This window comes from Pygoscelis adeliae, unplaced genomic scaffold (assembly GCF_000699105.1).
Source record: "Pygoscelis adeliae isolate BGI_AS28 unplaced genomic scaffold, ASM69910v1 Scaffold289, whole genome shotgun sequence".
NCBI lineage: Eukaryota > Metazoa > Chordata > Aves > Sphenisciformes > Spheniscidae > Pygoscelis > Pygoscelis adeliae.
This window is the reverse complement of record NW_008825499.1, coordinates 2001424-2021416: the sequence shown is the minus strand read 5'-3', so window position 1 is coordinate 2021416 and position 19993 is coordinate 2001424.

The following is a 19993-nucleotide window of genomic DNA, read 5'->3' as shown; positions in this document are numbered from 1 at the left end:
GGGACAGGAGCCCTCGGCTGGGTCCTGCGCCGTGCGCCTGACTGAAGGTGAACCCCAACAGCCGTGCATGGCCGTGAGAAGGTGTCTGGGTACAAGGGAAACGGATAGCTGAGCTTACTCCACAAGGAATGGCTCTTTTCCCTGGTGTAACTGAGGAACGTTACTCCCATGGTTGGAATGAAGATTTCTGATATTGTTGCTAAATTAGGAACGTAACTTACAGAACAGGGAACAGCGTATCAAAATCAGAAACTAATGGAGAAACATGTTAGCGCTGATAAGTAATTGAAGCTTAAAAAATAGGGGAATGAAATTAGAAGATTCCTTGTGTACATCTGACATCAGGTACCAATTTGTGTACTTTCTTTCCACCTTTAAAGCGGGGGAAAAAAGCCTCAAACAAAACCCTTGGACCACCACACAAAAACGTCTTCACACACAAACTAGGTTAGATTGATTTGAATGAAGTTCAAATTTGTTATGAAAAGCAGGGGACCCAGAATTGTTGGACAAATTCATGAGGGGTGGATCCATCACTGTTCATTAATCAACACCATCCACATGCAACCTGCAGATCAGGGATCCCAGGACTACTGGTTGTTGTGAGCTGATAGGCTGTGCCAAAAGAAGGAGAAATTAAGTGCTCTTTTCTGTGCTCACTCCAGACAGGTTTGTTATTGACCAGCAATGGGACAAGGTTCAGGTTTAGACAAGCCATCCATCTAAGCCTGAGTATTTGTTCTTAGGTAGCAATCTTCCAGAGTGCCCTTACTAGAGTTACTCATGTCTAACAAAGGCAAAATAAATGTAAACATCAAATTTTTGTTTAGTTTCTCCATTTGCTCCAGTTTACAAAATTAACCCATTCCATGGTTGACAGGGTGGAATCTGGGTGTTGGATATGTATCAAAAGAGCACCTCAGTTACTGTTTATTAAACTTGCTAAGACTTGGTAGCCTATGGAAGCAGGAAGGATAGGCCAAAGGATTTCTATATTTTTAAAAGAGAAAAGGCAACAGCATGCAAAAATAGTGACTGATGTAACCATACTGAAAAGTTGCCACATTGCTATTCAATAGGGCAGTGCGGGGGTTTTGCTGACACTGAGAAGGAAGCCTATTTAGCCCTGGAAGCTTTTCACCTCCATCCTAGGGCATACGGTTGTTTTTATAGCATGTATTCAGAGTGGTTTTTCTGTCTTTAGTATTGCTGGAGAATGTAAAGTGAATTATCTGCTCTCAAGACAAAGGAAGAAATGGTATGATGAGATGAACAGTCTGGAGCAGCAGGACGTGGTGTTTGGTGGCATGTGCATTAAATGTTGACCGTCTGCCTTTTCAAACAGATACAGTAAGGTATGATGGGAAAACAATTTAATATAATTTGTTTGATTTTTTTAATTTTGAAATTGAATTAGAAGTTGAAGGTCCTAGAAATAAGAGAGTGGTGTTACTTGAAAAGGGAGTTCTTTGTCTAGATGAAGTATGTGTCTAATTCCCTGATAGCTGAGCTGGTCAGAGTGCACTAGTTCCCTGAAAAACTGAAGATAGCATTCAGTTTTTCATAGCTTTTTTCCCAAATTGTGACATGTTAGGTGGAATTTTTCGAGCACAACATTTGGGAAGGCTTCAGAAGAAATGCTCTGCTCTCTCCAGGGTCCAGAACAGACAGAAATGCATTTTGGCTGGTTAGGTAAGTTTCTCAGAGCATTTCTTCATGAGAAATTTTCTAGTTATATAACGTGCTCTTGGGATTTGAAACTTGGCAGAGGCCCGGACTCTTGTGCCAGTGTTCTGACTTACCATCCCCATGGAAAGCCATTTCAATTAGAGTAAAGAAGAGCCTTTAAAAATCAAAATCATAAAAAAAAGAAATCAGAATTCAGAAATGCTGGAAATTGAAAGCAACAAACATGATGCTTTCTGCATATCTGGTTACTGGCTGATTTACTTGTAGTTTTTACTACCGGTTACAACTGTAATAACTGTGTCCCGTATTTGCACCAGAGATAAAATTAGGGACTTTGTATACCCATTGACGTCCTTCCTCCTCAGAACAGACAGTGTGGAAGAAAAAGGTTTCACAAATGAGTATACTGTGGACAAGAGCAAGTGGCGTCTAGATGGTGACAGGGGCTGGGAGCTGTGGAGATGCCTAGGCAAATGTAGTTAGAGGGAGCAGCTGGGAAAGGAATACTAAGATGGGACAAAGTATGTGATAGTGCATTTTGGTTTTAAAAGCCAGAGAAGAAAAAAAGAGTCGGAAGGAATTGCAGCATTTGCCCATGAGAGGCACAACAAATTAGCACAGAATTGTTGTGCTGTAAAGCTTGATGGAATTTGCTTATTCAATGGTACTCTAATAAAGCAGAATCTGGTTTTCCAGAGAAACATTCGGCTGTGTAGATATCAAATTTCCCTCTTACTTTCTCAGAATCTTTGCCTCATTGATTACAATGATACTGCTGCTTGTGATAAAGCAAGTTGAGGTTCCTCGGAAAGTTTCTCTCTTTGTGAAAAGCTTCTCAGATTGAGACACGATATATCCAGAAAGGGAGGAAAACTGTGATATTGTGGAATTGAAATCTCTATTACCATATAGATACAGCACTGGGATAAAAGAGGTGTGCTGTCAACCTTTTCTTCTTTTCCTTCCAAGTAACCTGTGTATTATCATCATAACCTGATCTGTTCAGGGAACAAAAATATTACTAAATATTTTCTTTAATTTTTTAAAAAGTTGGTGTGGTGTCTCTGGCTGTTAATGGCCTTACTCTGCAGGTATAAGAAGGAAAAGACATAAATAAAATGCTGAACGTAAGCATGGTTTCTTCTTGGAAACAAGACTGGGACAAATGCTTACTAATTGGAGCGAGACCAAGAAATACAGGAAGAGAGAAGGTTATTTCATGGCCTTAATTTATCAAATATAAATTAACTTTTTCATTTTGTCCAGGCAAGTCACTCCTACTGATTATTAATGTAAATGGTAATAGTAGGCACTTATCAGCTGCAGGGAGGTTGGGGTTGTGGAAAGCTCATTCACAGTAACAAAGTATTACTTAACTCTGGCTTCTCTCTGAGACCAATTTTAATTGTGCTCAGGTTTTCCCATTTTAGCAGATAAGCTGTCTTTAGAGAGAGCTTGAGCTTTCCCTTGAGATAATTTCCTAGAGGTAGCTTAATCATACATCTTTAACCATGCTTTCAGAATTTATCCTGTTTCAAACAGATATTTGCAAGGTCAGTTCCTAAGTAGGCAGTGCCTCATGGTTACCTTTTGCTTTATGGCTAGATTGAACATGCAGTGAAAATAAAAAATAAAATAAAATTGAGGTATATTTAAAATTTTGGTTCCAGGATTTCACTGACATTGTTTCTTGATAAAAGTAGGCATTGGAAAAAGTTGATCATAAATGCATGCTCTGGATTGCTGTTTCCTATCTGTGTTAAAGGCTGCATGAGTCAGGCAGCACTAGCAACATTTTTACCGAAGCTTTCTCTTCTCCAGGCTAGGCTGTGTGGGAGCTTTAAGGCTTTTATTTAAAAAAAAAATTAAAAAAAATTATTTGTGCAAATTAATGCTGGGTTTGGTGGGTGATGCCATAAAGAAACAGGAGGGTGGCAACAAGCTAAGGTTTAGAGCTTAACGTTTAAAGTTGTGGTTCTGTGCTTGTTTTTTGTTCTAATGATGAAAACAAGTTTATGTTGTAACGGTGACAATAAATTTAAGCCAAAGAAAGCACTTTATTCATTGCATCCAAAAAGAAGTTGCTGAACAGTTTGCATAAGCGGTCTTTGATTTTTCAGAGTCTTAATGAGATTCTCAAGAGAAGATTAATTTCAAGAAAATCAGTTTAATAGTCTAGTTACAAATAGAGAAAAACAAATGGCTTGAAATTTGTAGCTTTGAAATCAGGTAGCTTTTGAAAAATAACATATTCAGGAGGCTCAGAAACTTGAATCTTCAGATTCAAAACTCAGAAACAGCTGAATCTTCAAAACCATTAATATTAATTATTAATAACAGAGCACTGTTAAGGGTATCCGTGTGCTCTTACCTGCTCATACCTGGCTTTTAATGTAGTTATGCTGGGTATTTGTCTGCGTCTCTTGCTTCAGCTCCCACACAGCTGATGATAAAAACTGAATTCTATGACAAGATTAAAAGATTTTTTTTTTTTAATGCTTTGTGACTTGCCAGTTTTATTTTTTGTTCTAGGATTGATTTACTTTCAGCAAAAGTCAGCCTTGGGTCATTGAAATACTTGTTTTCTTTCCTTCTATACCTATTTGCCTAAGCTTTTGGATATCTTTTGGGCTTATGGTACTGCTGTTAGCCTCCTTTTGTAAGATGACAAGAACAGGAAGAATGTTTCCTTCTTTCTAGTAGATAATAAACTTCCTGGAGGAGAGGCTTTATCTGAAAAGGCACTGCTATGTTTTGGCTCCTGGATAGTATTTTCTGTGATGGGTCTAACCCTGCTATATATCTGTATAAATGAATGTTATGCTTCACTCTGGAATGGCATCAAATGTGCATATGCAGGGTGAGAGCATCCTCTACTAGACTGTACTTCTGCAAGAGCACACCTGATGAAATAGCCACCAGGGAAGAGCAAGGAGGCTGTGTAACTAACCTCCAAGCAAAGCTGCCACAAGGGCCAGACACCGTAAACTGGAGATGCTGTTCAGAGTGTGTTGGCAATAGTGTCAGTCTCTTGCAGAGTTGTAATGCAGAAAATGAGGTTCCTTTTAATTTGTTAATAAATTATCTCTGATATGTACCAAATGGAATTCATAATTCCAGTGTAGGAGCTGTGAATCTTACCGTGCAGCAGAAGAGAGGAGAATAGAAAATAAAACATTGCTTGTCTTTAATCTCTGTGACTCAAAGTATCAACCTTTGTCTGTCAAGTATCAATTTCTGTGTAGGTAAGTCTTGTAAAAGTCCTGTAATAGAGCAGCTAAGAAGAAGTATGTTTTTGTGCTCTAGCAGCAGAGGTAGTAGGTTTCAAGCTGCAATTTAAGTTTATGTCAATTCTTCAGAATGATTTTGTTACAAGAGAAGATCTAAGGAGAATGACTCCTCAGACAGAGGAACTGATTCTTGTGTTGTTCATTTGGTTGAAGTACCTGACTGCCAAGCCCAGTGGGAATACCCTTGTCTGAATCTGTACACCTTGTCCCCAGCAGCATGGAAATTATCGGCAGAGTGTGTGGGTAGATCACCCCTTAAGAAACATGAACTCGTTGTGGGAATAAAGAAGTTTTTGGAAAATTGTTCCCTTCCTCACACAAAGGTTTGCATATGTGTTAGGTGGTATTTCTGTATGTCCAGGGAGCAGTTGAGATGCTTCAGATTCATGTATCTTTTATCAATAATCCCACAGACACTTTTATTTCTTGGCTTTCCTTTGCAAATCCCCTTTTAAAAAGGAGGACCCTGGGAATTAGCGATGAGGCAGCCTCACCTCCATGCCCAGTAAGATCATGGAACAGATCCTCCTGGAAGCTATGTCGAAACATATGGAAGACAGGGAGGTGATTAGACACAGCCAACATGGCTTCACCAAGAGGAAATCATGCCTGACTAACCTGGTGGCCTTCTACGGTGGAGTGACTGCATCAGTGGACAAGAGAAGAGCTACAGATGTCATCTACCTGGACTTCTGTAAAGCCTTTGGCACGGTCCCACACAACAGTCTTGCTGCTAAATTGGAGAGATACAGGTTTGATGGATGGCCTGTTAGATGGATAAGGAACTGGCTGGGTGGCCACAGCCGAAGAGTTACAGTCAATGGCTCAACGCCCATGTGGAAACCAGTAACAAGTGGTGTCCCTGAAGGGTCTGTACTGGGACCAATACTATTTAATATCATCATCAATGACATAGCAGAATTGAGTGCACTCTCAGCAAGTTTGCGGATGACATCAAGTTGAGTGGTGCAGTTGATAGGCTTGCAGGAAGGGATGCCATCCAGAGGGACCTTGACAGGTGTGAGGAGTGGTCCTATGTGAACCTCCTGAAGTTCAACAAGGCCAAGTGCAAGGTCATGCATCTGGGTGAATCTAATCCCCAATATCAGTACAGACTGGCAGATGAATGGATGGAGAGCAGCCCTGTGGAGAAGGACATGGGGGATGCTGGTGGATGAAAAATCAGATGAGCCAGCAGTGGTGTTTACAGCCCTGAAAGCCAACCATATCCTGGGCTGCATAAAACAAACATGGCCAGCAGGTCAAGGGAGGTGATTCTCCCACTCTACTCCGCTCTGGTGGGACCCCACCTGGAGTACTGCATCCAGCTCTGGAGCCCTCAGCATAAGAAAGACACGGACCTGTTGGAGTGGGTCCAGAGAAGGGCCACGAAAATGATCAGAGGACTGGAAGACCTCTCCTACGAAGAAAGGCTGCGAGAGTTGGGGTTGTTAAGCCTAGAGAAGAGAAGGCTTTGGGGAGACCATATTGCAGCCTTTCAATTCTTAAATGGGGCTTCCGAGAAAGATGGGAAGAGACTTTTTACCAAGGCCTTTAGTGACAGGACAAGGGGTGATGGTTTTAAACTGAAGGAGTGTAGATTTAGGAATATAAGGAAGAAATTTTTTACGATGAGGGTGGAGAAACACTGGACGAGGTTGCCCTGTTGTGGATGTTGTGGAGACGTTGTTGATGTCCCATCATTGGAAGTGTTAAACGTCAGGTTGGATGGTGCTTTGAGCAACCTGATCTAATGAAAGGTGTCCCTGCCAATGGCAGGGGGGGGGAACTAGATGATCTTTAAAGGTCCCTTCAAACCCAAAACATTTATGATTCTTTGAAATAAGCTTGTGCCCTATTGAATGTAAACCACAGTGAATTTCCCTGGGGACTACTTGAGCAGTCATCTGACGCAGGGCTTGCGGTTGCAAAATTCTTAAATAGTCTCCTAGTCTCAATTTACTGGCAATCTTCCACGTGTGACATTTGCATGAGATAGCCAGAAACAGTGTGATTTTTATGAACTCAGTTCATCAGAGACAGGAGGATACAAAGATAACAGAGAGGGAATGGTCTAACTCTATCCTGTAATCAAACCTATCTTTGAACAACTTCTATTTATAAACCGTGTATATTAAATACTTATGACGGAAGTTTTACTCTGGAGTGGCAAAGCAAGTGGGAGTGATGTTAATAAACAGTTTCATATTATATCCAAATTGAAGAAATGGCTTTTACATGTCTATTTTAAAGTAGGCCTTGATTGAAATTTAACATGCCATTTGGGGGGGATAGTATATACCTGTTAATACATGCATAATTGTGGCAGCATTTTTTTAGAATAGCCTTATAATAACAGATTAGAACTTCCTAAATGGTATCACTTTAGGAAGATCACTTCTTAGTCTCAGATCATAGAGGTTGTCCTCAGAATATAAAGTGACTTCCTACTTTTGGCCCTGTGATTAAATAGCTTATTTGACACAGAAGGTTTTTACCTTCCTGCTATATGTAGGTTTTTTTTCTCTGATTGTGTCTTACTATTATGAACTAGACTTAACAACCTGCTAACAGATTTTGTTGACGTTTTTCTATGTAGTCTCATCAGTTATCCTTCATCTCTTGACATTTTGAGTACTAAGAGTACCAATAAAACTGTGGTACTGTGTTTATGGGTGTAGTAGTGTTTCTGCGTTAACCTAATTTCCTGAAGGTTTATTGCTGCTTTAAATTTTTTTCCTGGATGACTTCTTCCTGAACTGCTCCTTGAATAAGCAGGAAAGACTGATCCTCAGAGCAGAGCAGATAGCTGTCGATAACCTTATGGAAAACGTTCCTTGCTTTTGCATGTGCACTGTAAAGATATGAAAATACAAACTTTAAAATACTAGTTTTGCACTTGCATTAAATCCAAAATAGAATTTGAGTAATGTTTGAGATGAAAAAAGCTAACAGTAAGGACTTACTTCTGATGTGTTTCAATATTTTTCTTAAATAACAAAGTTGAATGTTGAAGAATGTTCCAAAAATCTGCTCCTCATGTACAATAATTTCATTTTTGTAGGGATTTTTACAGTGCATACAGACAGAATTTATAAAAGTCAACATGAATTCTCTAACACCTTTGATTTCAAGAATTGTTTAAATGTTGGGAGGGATGTTCATTTTATTTGAAGCCTGACTGAATCTGATTATTTGCCCTAGGCATGCTGGTTAGTACAGTTTATGCATATAAATCTTGTATGGAAATTATTTTAATAATTTGTCAATAAAACCTTATATGCTCATTGAAAGCCTTTGCTTATCCAGTAATACTGCATTGTTAGTTGAGGAAAAATCTTGTGATGTAGTACTGGGTATCTAACTTTAGCTGCAAATCTAGGGTACATGGGGAAGCATGTTGCTGATGGGTGGGATCCCTCGGACACTTTAGCATGGAAGTGACTCAGATTTCCACACAGATATGTGCTTAACTTAAAAATATGCAAATCCTTTGAGAATTTGGACCTTGCAGGGTGAAGTTGGATGGATACCAAAGCAGTGGCCTCTCCCCTGTGCGAGACTGCTACGAAGGGGATGAAACAGTGTGGTTGAGCTTGTCGGTTACCAGTCCATCTGAAGTGTAGCTGTTCCGGCTCTTCACTAGAAAAGATGGAGCTGCTAAAGTTAATGCAGAAGGAGGAAGGCAACAGTTAGGCCACAGTGGTTTCCTCTATGGGGTGAGGTGGCCATTATTATAAGCTTGTTTGCAAGCACAGGAAAAGAGTACATAGATGGGGTTATATTCAGACTGCTACTCTGAGGGCCATTTTGTGGACAGTTCCTGGAGTAAGCAGTCCAGTTTGTATTTGTAAATTTAAATTATTATATTTAAATCAGATGTTCTTTGTTTCAAGTAAAAGTATTTAAGCAGACTTGTAGAGACACAGCAGAAACCTCAGGTAAAAAGGTCTTTCTTCAGTACTGATTTATAGGTGAGCTTTGTTTATGAAGCTTAGAAGCCTGCCTCAGTATTCAGGCCTTTTGCTGTACTAAAGTAACTTTCTTTGTGCCTTTTTTAAGCTCTGGCATTGTTAAAATATATCAGACTTCAAGTTTTTAAAATACAAAGTCTTTCCTTTAGGTTCCTGTCTTTTTCTCCTAAAATATCTGAGAGGTGTCATTCAGTCAGAAGTGTGACTGGAAGGTACATTTAACTTGTATGAAATAAACATGGGTCCAGATTTCATTGTGAGCTTACAGTTGTGTCATTTTCATCCCATTTCTTGCTAATTATTAAGCATGCAGTGTGTTTCTCTGATAGCTGCAGGAAAAGGAAAAGCTGAGGGAGCTTTTCTTGCAGACTCTCATCATGCTTACAAAAATACGTTTTCACTGGGAATATGGAATTGAGGACAGCATCCCTCAGCTGAGCATTGTGGTGGCGAAAAGAGACTGGCAGGTTTACCAGTGAGGCTGACTGGGGCCAGGGGGTGGAAGGGGACACCAGAAAACACCAGCAGGCCTACGCTGTCTGCAGTTAAACAAGAGCATGGATTTCTTGGCAAGTAAAGGAAGCAGGAGGAAGGGAAGGAGAGAAGTTCAGGAGGCATTTTACTTTTTTTATTCTGTAGTGACTTTAGGCTGCTTCCTGGCTAGGATGTCATCCAGAGTTTTATCACAGCCTCTTAGATATGTGTACTCTGTGCTCAGGAGTTGCTTAAAAGTTACCCGTGGTGTGCCATACCACACAACTGAAGAACATTAGCTCTTCCCAGCATGTAATAAATTCTTTCCACAATATAAGTTATAGTGAATGCAAACCTCTGGGAAACCTGTGGCATTTCAATTTGTTGGAGTTCCTAAAAAGAAGAGTGGAGGAAGAGGGAAGAATGGCAATCCTAATATGCATTATACGCAGCTAGCATAGCTGCAACCCCCAGGCAAGATACAACATGTTTCTTCTTCATGGTTGTCCTGGTTTTGGCAGGGATAGAGTTAATTTCCTTCCTAGTAGCTGGTACAGTGCTGTGTTTTGGATTTAGGACCAGAACAATGTTGATAACACACCGATGTTTTAGTTGTTGCTAGGTAATGCTTACACTAGTCAAGGACTTTTCAGTTTCCCATGCTCTACCGACTGAGAAGGCTGCAGGTGCACAAGAAGCTGGGAGGGGGCACAGCCAAACTGGCCAGAGGGACATTCCATACCATGTGACGTCATGCTCAGTACATAAACTGAGGGAAGCTGGCCGGGGGGGCCGCTACTACTCAGGGACTGGCTGGGCATAGGTCAGCAGGTGGTGAGCAGTTGCACTGTGCATCACTTGCTTTTATTATTATTATTATTATTATTACATTATTATTATTATTTCAATTATTAAACTGTTTTTCTCTCAACCCACGAGTTTTTCTCACTTGTGCTCTTCCAATTCTCTCCCCCATCCCACCGCGGGGGGGAGTGAGCGAGCGGCTGTGTGGTGCTCAGTCGCCGACTGAGGTTAAACCGCAATGGTCAGATTTGCATGCATAGGAAAAAAAAATAATTGATAAGTGCTATAATAGGTTAATTTGCAGCCATCTCTTTCTTGACCAGCCTAAGTAGCTGAATTATTTCTTGAACTCACCTCTTTTTCATTGTAATAGCAAAATATTCTGTTTACCTGTTAAGTAACTTCTTCACTGCAGTTTGAAAGGCTCTTGAATTAGAAGGAACATCTAAAATCTAAATACTGTGTGGCAAATAGAGGAGTACTGTTGACTAGCAGATGTCAGACATCTGCAAGAGTGGTTTGCATTACTTTTTTTGGATGTTGAGGCTCTTAGATCACAGATGATTTAACCTCTCGATTGTCTTCCTTGCATCTTTTGAAGTAGACTGGCCATCCGTGGCTGTATCTCACCAGAATATACATACATACTTGTTGGCTTTTTAAAGGGAGCAGTTGATTAAGAGTCTAAACTCGCTCCAATTCAGACTTTTAATTGTTTCTATGCATTGCTACTTTGCAAACTCTAGTCTGCAAATCTAATGCTTACCCTGGAACTTTTCTGATTCATGCAAGTTAGTGAGGCTCAACATCATCACTCTAGATAAAGTAAGTTTACTAGTACAGGTGGCATATACAAATGTTTTTCTAATCAGACTGGTGCTGGGGAGGGGAGGCAGTGAGTATACTAATCAGTATCATTCATTTAAGCAATGGGGTACTTCCAGTAGCTCTGAAATGACTGAATTAAAAGGATTGAACTCCCACCTCTTTTTCCCTTGGACTAGCATTGTGTGAGTTTGGACTGTTTAATATTGGCAGGCATGAAGCAAGCCATTCAAACCTGATGTTGATTCTCTTTTTATTACAATGCACACGTTAGGCAGAAACCATGAGATTCTGAAAATTCTTTTTGGTGGTCAGTTTAAAGTGTGGGTTTAGAAGGAAAACAGTCCCTTTCCTGTGGTAGCTGGGGAGCGCAGCACTCTTCTTTCTTGCTTATTACAGAAGAACTGCTGTTTTTCCTTGAGTTCAAGACATAATGTTAAGCAGGGATCTCACTTTGATTTGAAAAAGGGAGTGAAAAAGAATTTAACTGTATTTAAGAGGTAAAAGGCAAACTCAAGTTTGTTCTTAAGTCTTTGAGACTTCGTGTGTCTGTGTATTACATATAGATACGTGTACACACACATACAAGCACATGTTATCTGTGCATCACTTGAACAGCATTACTCTGTACCCTGTCCTGATACTGGTAATGCTGAAGGGATGGCTGATCTGATGTTTCATGGATGCCTGTTGTCTCTTGAAGGTGTCTCAGCATAAATTGAGGCTACAGTTTTGTCACCCAGGTGTTAGAAGCTGTGAGTCTGAGTAGACAAGCTGACTGTTGCAAAGTGCACTGTTACTCACACAGCAGGGAGAATGTTTTGGATCATGGGGGAGAGAGAGAAAGAGTTCAGCCTGGGATGTTGCTTGAGAAGATGCTTTAGACCTCACAGTTGCATCTCCTGAACACTGCAGCAAGGAAGTGCATTTGGGAAGGTGCTGTGGGCAGTGGGCCACGTGCCACATCCTGTCACTTACATAGGAGTCTTATTGGCATTTTTCCCTACTCTCAGTCAGCTTTGAGCAGAGATAATGCTTCAGTCAGAATTAAAGCCTTGCTTATAATAGCCTTAGGACCTGCTATCTTTAAGGTGCAATTAGTCTTGAGTTGGTCTGAAATTCAGTGTCAATTTGGGGATATGAAGGTAGTTTAATTGAGTTTCTATCTACTCCCTGCAGTCAGGGCACTGTAAATTGGCTTATAGTTCCTTTCAGTCCTCCAGCATTGTTTCCCTGTTAAACCACAGTCAAAAAGTCTTCGGTGATGCAGACTAGAAAGCTGCTGAGGTCATCCTTGGGATTCTGACTCTGTTGATCTCCCTTGCAGGTGGGTGAAAGGTGATTAACCTTTCTTCAGCTTTGCCTCAGTGTAATGTTTCTCGGAAAGAAAATGCTTTAAAAACATGATAATTGTTTAAAAAGTGCCCGTTTAAAAAAAAAAAAAAAAAAAAAAGACAAATCCTACAGGATTTCCTGGTGGTGTAACTCAGTATTACAGATTGCACTGTTGTGGAGCAGAGCCTTTAGTTAGTAATCCTCTGTGTCAGTCCCCCTGGATCTGTTACCTCTGCTGGCCCCATTCAAGGGACTGCATTATCAGTGCTGTCTTTGAAAGAAACCCTTTTTGAAGGCTGCTTTTGGTGAGGCTGTTGGTGAGATCAGCCAGCTAATTGGTGCAAAGCAGCCAGTTTGTCTGTAAAATCTTTACTTTTGACAGTTAAGGGATCGTGTCTTATATCTTGCTGTTGTACTGTAGGGCATTGGTAAGTAGTTGACCAGAAATGAAACAAGTATGGTGTGAAGACTATGAAAGACCCTGTTAAAATAAATAAATAAATAAATAGTATTGCCATATCCTCTGCTAACTGCATTTGGTTGTCTGTGGCTCTGTTTATGGAACAGGTGAGTATGATGGAAACATGGATAAAACCCAAGCTAGCTTTTTTCTTGGTAATGTGGATATTGTTAGAATTGAAGCTATGGCAACATGAAACCTAATGGGCTGTCCAGGTGTCCTACATTGTATTTACTAACTGAAAGCTGTACTATTGCAGCTGTGTTGCTGCTGCTGGTATCCCTTATAGCTAGAACAAAGCCAGCTTGTAATTGTGATTGTGTATGTGATTGCCATTCTTGAAAACCTATCTGTAAAGCCTATAATGTAGCCTGTAATGCAAGGTCCACATTTATGAATTTAATTTGGTAGAGAACAAGTTTTACGTGATATTGAGGTTAGACGTAGGCTCTGCACCACCTCTGGAAATTTCTTTCATTATCCAGATGCATAGATGCCCAAAACAAGTTTATATGTATTTGTTGTAATTTGGCAAAACTGAACTATTTTCATTACTTGCTGGTTATCTTTTTTATCTTAGACTAATCCAAGAGGTCATCTTTTACTTTAGTTCTGCCTCTGGGATAATGGGCAGAAAGCTGTCAAGCCTTATGCTTAACACTGTGTTCTCTTTGGGTTTTTTTAGCTTGCCTTTGAGCTTGAATCGATTCCAAATTTCAAGAACATACGGAGTGTTCCTAGTGAAAACACTTGTGTTTTTGCGTAAGTCTAAATCAAATGGGAAGGGTACTTTGCATGTTCTGAACAGTTTAAAACTCATCATTCTTTCCCTTCCCACTTTGAAACTTTAACTGTATAGTGATTTCTTTGCTCTCCCTTCCTACAAAAATATACAGTATGGGCATGCTCTGCTGCTGCTCAAGCCAGTACAGCCAAGGTCAATGACTCCTATGGCAAAATAACTTTTTTTTTCTGAAGTGATAAGTCAGAAAGAAGCTAATTTTATGAAGGTTTGTGCTTGGGGGCAAATAACTTTTTTTCAAAAGAATAACTGTCCAAAAATCAGCTTGCTCTTTTTTTTTTTTTTTGCCAAATTTTCAGTTCTGTCTGAAGAGACAGCTAGCCAAATAACTCATTACGAATTCATGAATTTATGCCTTTAACATATCTTAATCAGTCTTTACATCTGCATTGATAAAAGTTTCACGGAGGAACCTAACTGGCATTCCTTATGTAATTTGATGACAAAAGTCTTGTGTCTTGGACTACATACTGATAAATTTGTAGAGTGGAAGTAGTGTTGTGTCCAAAATCATGTTTGAGTTAAGTGATTTTTTTTTTTTTCACTCTTCCCCCCTCAATGAAAAGAACTAAATCAATTTTCATGTTTGTCTAAGAACTATGAAAAGAACTAAATCAGCTTCATGTTTTTATGTGTCTTGTTGGTTGTGTTACAATCAGAAGAGGCCCTCAGGCTGACTGTTGTTGATTTTCTTCTCCAGGATTCAGTTTATTGCCTCTTTCTCTTCTCAGTGCATTATTTCTTAAACTTTCTTGGTGGCTTTAAGGTAACTCTGGCTTCTCAGAAGTGCAGAGTAGTGCAGAAGTACAGGTGAATTCTCAGAAGCCAGAGTTTTGCTGTATCGGGATCTCCAGCAACAACAATAAAAAAAAAAAATAGTGGTTTTGCTTCATCACTATCTCCAGCAAAAATTTAAACAAAAGGCATACTGGATAATGTGTGGGTTTAATGGTACTGTAGATGTTGGGTGTGGTTATTTGCGGTCTTACAATGACATGCTAGAGGGGTGAACTGAGATGTGCGTTGTCTTCTTAGCCTCTACAGTAAAGTATGTGGAGAAGCTCTGACTGTTAGAGTACCCTCTCTCTTTCCACCAAGTGTCTTTCTGATATTCATTTCTTGAACAACAGTGGTAAATAAGGGGGTTTTGGGGTTTTTTTGTTTTTTAAACCTAACAACTCTGAATAAAAATCAGTTTCAATCTTGGGGATATTTTGCTTATAGAATCTCTGTCAGCTTGCAAGTTCTGCAGTTATTTGTAGAGACACAGGAAACAAGGCAATCAAAGCTTCTATTGCTAGTATTAAAACTGGGAGTATGAGCTGACATTCTATATAAACTATATATGTAATATTTTAATCTGCAAGTGTACCTATTTTCCAATGTTCCTGAGCCACCTTTTGCAAAACCTGCCTATTCATGTTGCTAATTATTTATGCTTACCTAGTTAACTAATTTCAGTCTTGTGGTAATGTGTTACCATGTTGTCCTTTTGCTATTCCCTTCAACAAAGACTTTTCTTAACTTTCATATTTTAACATGGGCTGTATTTTGCCCAGAGACTCCATTCTGTCAAAGAACATGTTTATCTCTGCAGTTCTCTTAGTAAGTAACAAAGCTTTGGAGTCAGTTTTGCTCAGGAATCACATTTACTGTATTTCTCAGGATTCTTATGTAACTATGGACCCTTATCTAAAAACATATTTTCTCAGTTGTTCATCTGCTCCTGCTGTCTGATCCTTAATGAAGTCCATAATTACCTTCCTAGTAACTGTTTGTGGTGATGTAACTGAATGATGGATTGTGGAAATCCATAATAAAAGATACAATATATGTGTATATGCATATGTAAAACATATATATGTGTGTGTGTATGTACACATACTTTTAGACACCTATTTGTATGTACATGCATGTAAATGTGTATGTATGTATACACACACATGCAGAATATAGTTGGGAGTGTGTGTAGGCAGATATACAACACAGTAGTAAATAGTAGGTGCCAGTAAATTCCTGAAACAAAAGATGTTACTTTATTATAAACATTGGCTAACATCTTTTGAAACTTCTGATTTAAAAAAAAAAAAAAAAGGCATAAGTTCTGTTTAATTTTAGTAAATCAGTATGTTATGGCTGGTCCATTTGCTAGCAAACATGCATCTGTAAACAAAACGGCAAAGACTGCTTTGCAGACCAAGCAAGAAGGGATTTAGTTTTACTCATACTGAATTTTAAACTTTTTTCAGTAAGCAGAATTGTCAGTGCTAAATGTCAGGTTTCCCACTGAGAACATCAAATAACAGACTCTCAAAGCCAATCTTGCTAAGGGAAGAGGGGTAAAAATCAATAGTAGTGACAGGCGAGAGCTGTGAGAATCTCTGTTCCCTGTCACCGCATAATGATGTTAGGGACCCCGGAGGAATGTGCTGCTGCTGTCCAGAGCTTCCTGACTGCTGTGGAGCACTTTTTAACACAGTGATGCCAAACCTTCTGCAGCTGCCCTTTCTTCTGCAACAAAACCTCTTCTCAGAACACGTGGCAAAAAGGAAGTTCATTGTAATTTCCTACTGTTGGCTGTGCATATACACTGCATAAAATTCTGCTGTAAAGACCTGCAGGTTTTTTAGTGTTAGTTTTCATGTTTATCTTCACTTGTAACATGGCTTTATTAGCTCTGTTATTTTTGAGAGGCATTAAGGGGAGGCTCAAAATAGTTATGCTTAGTATTGTGATGCCCACTGTGAAAAAAGTACAGAATATTTGGCTTAATGATGAGAAAAGTAAATATAGGGAAGTTACTGTAAGCTAGTTCTGTTTTCACAAATTTGAGATAAACTTGCTCGTGGTTTTTTTTCTTGCACAAAGGGATAAAGCAAAGTAAGACCTTTCTACTGCTCTGTGTCCATCTTCATTTTAGGTGCCAAACCTTTATAGCAAACTTCTTCCAGAAATAATGTCTTCTAATGTCTGAACAATAAAAGATACTACTCTTTCATATCTCACTATCCTTTAATCCCATATTTTGAATATACTGACTGCAAGACTGAACAATTCTAAAGAGTGGCTATTCATGAGTAATAGAATATTTTCTAGAAATAATAGAATGTTGTTATAAGTAATAGATTAATAAAATGTATCCTGCATGCATGTGTGTATATATATACCCTTACATAAATGTCTGTACATATGCATAGGTATATACAAGTATGTGTGTATATATACACATATATACATATGTTTTACATATACACACATATTGTTTATTATGGGTTTCCACAATCCATCATTCATCTAATAGAAATCTCTACTAAAGTATCTAAAAGTTCTTTTTTTTAATACTTCTGCTTAAATTGAGTCTACAGCCAGCTCAGGATTTCTGCAAAATGAGGTTGGCCACTAAAAAGCCAGGAGTTTCCCTTAAAACAGGAACTTAAATAAATGTGTGAGTGTGGGGAGGCATAATCTTTTTTCCTCTGGTGTGTTTTTCCCAAAAAATTGATTGCACTCAATTTCTTTTACGCTTTTCTTCACAAGTATTTTTTCTGTAAATTTAAAACCAGAATGTTCTGAGATGTTTACAGCATTACTGCAGAAGACAGATGTTTAAGGGAAACACCAAATATCATGAAATCTGAAATAATATTTGTCAGCTCACAGTTCTGAGTTGCTGTGAACTGGTACCCCAAGACACTGCAGAACTACAAGCACATTCAGAGGAAAGGACACATGGAGATACATGGTATTGATGTCTACTGCGCCATGCCTGCCTTACTGACAGGATTTCAGTTCAGCCCTGTGACTGGAGACTTGAGACATAATAGATGCAAAGTAATTAAGAAGTTTATTAATTAATGAACACATTATTAGGAAATTGGTAGAGCAGTAAAATAGTCAATGGTAGGCCATCAAATCAATTTGCCATTATATTACAATGCATATTATTATACTCATCTATAAAGCTGCTAATTATAGGTCTAAAGTGTAATGAATCATGTCTATGACTATTGAATTACTGTCCTGTTTTCGGCTGCAATAGAGTTAATTTTCTTCCCAGTAGCTGGTACAGTGCTGTGTTTTGGATATAGGATGAGAATAATGTTTTAACACACTGATGTTTTAGTTGTTGCTAAGTAGTGCTTACACTAGTCAAGGACTTTTCAGCTTCTCGTGCCCTGCCAGCGAGAAGCTGGGAGGGGGCACAGCCAGGACAGCTGACCCAAACTGGCCAAAGGGGTATTCCATACCATGTGACATCATGCTCAGTATATAAACTGGGGGGAGTTGGCTGGGGGGTTGGTGACCACTGCTCAGGAGCTGGCTGGGCATCGGTCAGTGGGTGGTGAACAATTGCATTATGCATCACTTATTTTGTAATAATAATAAAAAAATATTATCATTATTATTATTATACCTTCCTTTTCTGTCCTGTTAAACTGTCTTTAACTCAGCCCACGAATTTTACACACACACACGATTCTCTCCTCCATCCCACTGGGATGGGGGGAATGAGCGAACAGCTGTGTGTCGTCTAGCTGCCTGCCGGGTTAAACCACAACAATTACAATTCAATAAGCACTGAGATGTCTATCACTTTCACTAGCACTCCCCCACATGAAGTCTTAGAGACTTCGTATGTTGGTATAAAAATGAAAGTATGTAAACTACCTCCTCAGTATGTGAGCCAAATACAGAGCTTATACATTGCCTAGCCTATAGGATCTTTTGCGACCTTTCAAGAGATTTATGTGGCGTATGTAATAAAATATGCTACTGGTGAACTTCTGTTAGATACCACTGTGCACTCTTACACATTAAAAACCAATTTAAGAATTGTTTGGTTTAAAAGCAAGTCAGGTATGGAAAAGAAGGAAATCATTTAAGTGTATCGCATTTTGGGATGAAAGTTTTAATAGTACCTTTCAGGAAAAAGGAAGTCAAATGCTCTATTTCTCTTAATAAGGTCAAGGTATGTTGGAATTTTCTTGTGGATTAAATTTGATTTGATGGAGACTTTTTGCTTTGGAAAAAGAATATTTAAGTGGATGAGGAAACTTATTTAGAAGTTTGTCTGATTGAATTGTGTTCAGATAGCATGTGCAACTTCAAACTTTTGGACAGAAAAGCTGGACACTATTGGCTGTTCTATGGAACTTGGAAACCTCAGGAGAGTTTCTACATGCAGCCATGACATGAATTGTTTCCCAGTAGCTGTGGTAAAGTCAGCTAGTCTGCAAGTGGTGTGAATCAATACTAAAGTGATGTGAATTGGCTCAAGCTCATGAATGAACAACATCCAGATGCTAACTGCTGGATAGGGCTCAACGTGTTCTTGCTGACTGCTGGGGTAGTGCCTGTGCAGTACAGTACTGCTTTTTCCGTACTTTGTACTACAGCTAAGAAGGGAAATCTACCACAACCAACTTCAGTAGAATTCATGTGGCATAGTGATAGCAGTAGCAATTGTGGTTGAAATACGAGACGGTATATTCCTTGGAGTTCAGCAGCATATTCTTCAAGAACGTCCAGTCTGTTTAAAGAGTGTGTGTGTGTGTGTGTGAGCGCATACGCAAAGGAGTGAAGGAGAAGGAAACGGCTTCTCCCTCTCTCCCATTCTTTACTTTCTGTTTTAGAATTCAGGGTGGGGGAAATGCAATTTTAAAGCTAAATACATTGTTTCTTACCTGAGGTAGTGATGACAATAAGCAGTAACAAACTCCCCTCCTCCACTCTCTCTCCCACAATACAGAGGGATTTAGAGGGGGCTTGCACTAATTGGCCATGATTTCTGCCTATGGCTCGCTGCCTGTTTAAACAATCAGTTCTGTCCAGGTCCAAAACAACACATGGACTGCAAAGTTTTATGACAAACTCTTTCTGTTAATTTTTTGGTGAATCTTACAGAATAGGACTACTAACATTTCAAAATTATAACAGAAGGGCCACAAGAAACTTTTGGAGAAAAATTCTAGGTAGATCTTCTGTAAGGAAGATCTTTACAAATAAGACTTTCTTCCTCCTTGCTTTTTTAAAAATTGTTTTGCTTAGTATTTGCAGGAAGAAGCCATCTTAGGGAAGCATAAATGCAACAACAGCCATTACCCTGCTCCTGTACTTCCCGAGCAAGGACATTAAATAAAACTTTACAATGTGAGGAAGAGTTCTGTAACTCTGTTTGAGAATCTGTATGGATACAATCAAACTTTAGTTTGTCTCTCTCCTTGGACAGAAGTCACAGGGCTGGGGTAAGCCTTTGCAGAGGTGTGCTGTCCCTTTTTTCCTAGGCATAAAGAAGCCTGTGGAAAGACCTTAAGCAGGCAGAAATTCCACTACAAAAAAA